Genomic DNA, 4,472 nt, shown 5'->3' with positions numbered 1-4,472 from the left:
GAAACTGTGTGTTCATTGCGGGAACCCTGCACATCCAGGTGCCCTGAATGAGCAACACAGATCCTAAAGAAGGAGCCACCAAACAGTGACCAAGAAGAGGCAGTATTATCTGTGGTGTCTTCCGCAAACGACAGCAACTAAGCACACACAGAAAGGGCTAAGGCCCCGAGAAGAATTATTTTCCCTTGCCTCCCTCTTTATCCAAGTAAAACTCCTAGGGGTCTTTTTGGATCAGTTGGACCTTTGGTTTCTTGTGTGAACGTAAAGAATTTCCTAAAATTCTACAATCCTGTTTCTTTGGAATTAACATGCAGAGGCGACCAAGTACTGCCTCTTAAGGTTGGTCGGAAACTAAATGCAGTGAGAAAAGCATCAGTAGGTCTTCCTGTACTACTAGACTTTTAAATTTAAGAACACTATTACTTTCATAAAAATAAATCAATACGTAAACAAAAAATATAAATCAGGGCGCCTGGGTGGCTTCGTTGGTTAAGCATCTGCCTTCAGCTTAAGTCATGATCCCAGGGTCCTGGGATCGAGCCCCGCATCGGGCTCCCTGCTCAGCGGGAAGCCTGCTTCTCCCTCTCCCACTTCCCCTGCTTGTGTTCCCTCTCTCGCTGTGTCTTTCTATCAAATAAATAAATAAAATCTTAAAAAAAAAAGGCGTAATTTGAAAATTTTAACTATGTAACTATTATAAATATACAGTTATGAATGCATATGAGGAAAAAAACATGGGGAAATGAAAACAGTTTTTATAAGGAAAACAGTAGTAAAGGAGGGGGTTTCACTGCCATTGACTTTTCCAATTTATTTGTGAAATTATAAACGGGTAAATTAACACAACAAAAATTAAACTACACTAAAATAAAAAGCAGTGATCCTCTGGCACAGAAGAGGTTTTGAAATGCCTGCTATTCTGTTTAATTGTTTCAAGAAAGCATCTAATCACTGAGAAATGAAACAATGGTTTAAAATCTGGAAAGGAAGCCCAACTCACCTTGAACTTGGTCATTTTGTCCTCGTCCTTCTAAGAAAGCGTTGAGTCCTGAGAAGGCACAAAAGGGGAAGGAGAAAAAAAAAGCCATGAGTCTGGCCAAGACTGTCCTTAACCCATATGGCTAACATCACTACCCATATTTCATGCTTTACATCAAATAGAAATGGTGTCCTTTCCTCAGGGGGCTTGACGAGCAGAGTGCTCTGAGCTGGATTCCTGAGACCACTGACCCCTTCAGCCGAGAGCCCGTGCACAATGAACAACCTGCCCAACCACACATGGTGCCCCTACCCCAAGTTCTCCTTATCGCTTTTACGGTATGAATCTGATTTTAGGGAGGGTGGACATCGAGAGTAAAGTACCAGGTTGAGAGAGTAATCGCTGGGGCCAAATGTTTTAGGTCTACAGTACTGCTACTTATTAGCTGTGAAATCTTCGACAAATTATTAATGTCTCTGTGCCTCAATTCTTTAATCTGTAAAAATGGAGGGATTAACAGTGCCTACTTCATAGAACTGTTTTAAGAATTAAATCAGCAGGTGCAAGCACACAGAACACTTCCAGGGTATCTTATTTCTTAGTAGCTGTAGAAGAGCAGGTAATATTCACTAACATAAAACCTGTCCTCATAAATGGTTTCTATTGACAGAGCCTTTAGAGGTTGTTGCTCTGTCATATGAAAATCCCCTTTAACCTCTCAAATATATTATTCTCTCGTGGTCTGTCATACTTAATGGGATATCTTTGCAATAACATGTGAGATTACATGGATGACTTCTTTTCCTGTGTAAAATGAACATAACATAAAATTTACCCTTTTAGGGGCGCCTGGGGTGCTCAGTCATTAAGCGTCTGCCTTCAGCTCGGGTCCGTGATCCCAGGGTCCTGGGATCAAGTCCCAACATCGGGCTCCCTGATAGGCAGGAAGCCTGCTTCTCCCTCTCCCACTCCCCCAGCTTGTGTTCCTGCTCTCTCTCTCTCTCTGTCAAATAAATAAATAAATAAAATCTTAAAAAAAAATTTACCCTTTTAACCATTAAGCATACAGTTTATTAAGTGCATTCCTCCTGCTGTGCCATCATCACCACCACCCATCTCCAGAACTTCTTCACCATCCTCAACTAAAACTCCGTACCCATAAAACAACAGCTCCCCATCAGTCTGCCCCTCGGCCCCTAGTAACCACTACTCTACTGTCGCTCTGTGAATTTGACTATACGGAAACCTGCGGGCTTTTCGTTTTGTTTTGTTTTTTACAGATGACTGTTTTTTTAAAGATAAGAGACCTTGCCAAATTTACTCTTGTTAACAGTAGGGCCTTGAAAAGACTCTATCATGAAGATGAAGAAAAACTAATAAAAACCTGTGACTCTGCAAGATTTGTTTACCCATAAGTTAGGTAATCATTGTCATTATGTCATTCAAACTTACAAGGTACAATAATCGTAGCAAATGATTAAAAACAACAAAAACAGCAATGGGTGGCGTTAACTGAGCACCAAGTACATGTTGGGGACCCTATGAAGCACCTGGCCCACAGTTTCGTGAAGGTACCGCCTACGTACCTGTGACAAAGCTATGTCACACTAGTGTGACTTCGGTCCAATCGCCTACACCTCTGTGCCCGTCCTCAGCTATAACAAGGAGATAAAAACGGAATTTCAGTCAGAGGATTATTGTGGGGGAATAAATGAGCTAATCCATGCAATTCCCCTGGCACTGTACCTGGCATTTTAGGAAGTTCTCAATCAGTGATGATGAGGACTGTGGCTTCTATTTAATAGATGAGGAAGCTGAGGCTTGATGAGGTCAAGACACACGGGTGGAACTGGAATCCAGCTCACACCAGAACCGGTATTCTAGATCTTGCCTCTCTGCTACTTCTGAAGACAAAAATACGCACATGGGACTCCAAGGTCCCACAGAAAGAGAAACGAGAGCTGAGAGCTAGGGATGACAGACAGGGAAACAGGGAGTGGGCTCTGAAGCCAAAGGATCTGCTTGAGGGAGAAGAGAACAGCACGGTGAAGGGTGTAGGCTCTGGAATCAGACCACCAGTATATGAATACTGCATCCCCAACTTGCTATCACTTTGTGTCTCAAAGCCCAAGCTAAAACTGGAGATAATAATAATGACAACAATAATATTACCAACCTCAGGGGAAGGGTAGTAAGTCTAAGTGACTATACGTCAGACATTTGGAACAGCGTCTGGCAGCTTAAACATTCGATACAAGTTTCTCGCATGGCTGCTTTACACTGAACAGCCAAGGAACCCCTTCCTCGGGGCGGCTGCATGCAGAGCATGAGTTAGATTCCCGAGACCAAGCCCCTTCCAGCTGAGCGCCTCTGGGCAGTGAACGACTCGCCCAACCACACTGGTGGCCTGAATACAAGTTCTTCTTATCGCTCTCAGGGTAGGATTCTGATTCTGGGGAGGGTGGAAATTGAACATCCAACTCTGGTTAAGAGATGGTTAACTGTTGGTTAATTTATTACTTATTAGTTAATTACTATGAGTTATTCCTCCATCTTCAGATACAAGAACCCTAGTATGGAAAAGGGCAATGGAAAAATTCCCAATCTTGGAAGAAATACGCTTTTGGGATCTGTGATTCACTTTGTTCTGACTGTTTGTCCAACAACTTCTGCTCACTAAGAGTGTTCTGCAGGGAGAGCTTTCCGTCACCTCTGGGGGAAGGGGGATAATTGGTAAACCAATCTTGTAATTAATACCTACTCAGCTTTATATCTCAAGCACCTGAAACAGTGCTTGTAACAGAAAGTGCTCAGGAGACACTCAGCAGTCAGTGTCAATGTCTTGATGAATGAACATACCATCAGGGAGACAGGCAGAGGCATATGGAAAGAGCAGACTAGTTGGTCTAAGATTTCCTTGAGTTGTAAAGAAAATTTTCTTTTGAGAGGGAGGAAGAGAGAGGGAGAGAATCCTAAGCAGGCTTCACACTCAGCATGGAGCTTGACGTGGGGCTCACCTCACAACCCCAAGATCATGACCTGAGCAGAAATTAAGAGTTGGACGGGGGGGCGGAGCAAGATGGCGGAGGAGTAGGAGACCTAGATTTCCTCTGGTCTCAGGAATTCAGCTGAATAGGGATCAAACCATTCTGAACACCTACGAACTCAACAGGAGATCAAAGAGGAGAGTAGCAACAACTATCTGAACAGAGAAGCGACCACTTTCTGGAAGGTAGGATGTGCGGAGAAGTGAATCCGAGGCGATATTTGGGAGGATAGACGGCGGGGGAGGGGCCTCCGCCGGCCGCTTCTGGCAAGTGATAGAGCCGCGGAGCACAAAATCGGACCTTTTAGAAGTCGGCTCCGCTGAGGGACGTCGCTGCAGTGGCTAAGCAGGGGGTGGAATCCTCCCAGGACAGTGTGGTCTCAGGACCCTTGGGGTCACAGAAAGACCGGGGGAGCCTGAGTGCGCCAGAGCTCCCAGGTATCGGAG

The 4,472-nt window shown here is 44.3% G+C and overlaps 1 long non-coding RNA gene across 1 annotated transcript; it reads right to left on the bottom strand.

Moving 5' to 3' along the window:
- Positions 1–1,009: 1,009 nt before the first annotated feature.
- On the bottom strand, positions 1,010–4,034 carry LOC112818300 (uncharacterized). The gene is made up of 3 exons (XR_012377427.1): positions 2,726–4,034; positions 2,566–2,634; positions 1,010–1,048 (listed from the first exon to the last, which is right to left on the bottom strand). It is a non-coding gene; the product is annotated as an uncharacterized lncRNA (long non-coding RNA).
- Positions 4,035–4,472: the final 438 nt, after the last annotated feature.

This window comes from Callorhinus ursinus, unplaced genomic scaffold (assembly GCF_003265705.2).
Source record: "Callorhinus ursinus isolate GAN/ISIS: 27379988/994484 unplaced genomic scaffold, GSC_fseal_2.0 scaffold1085, whole genome shotgun sequence".
Lineage (NCBI taxonomy): Eukaryota > Metazoa > Chordata > Mammalia > Carnivora > Otariidae > Callorhinus > Callorhinus ursinus.
The sequence above is the reverse complement of the archived record's forward strand: the minus strand, read 5'-3'. Positions and strand labels throughout refer to the sequence as shown.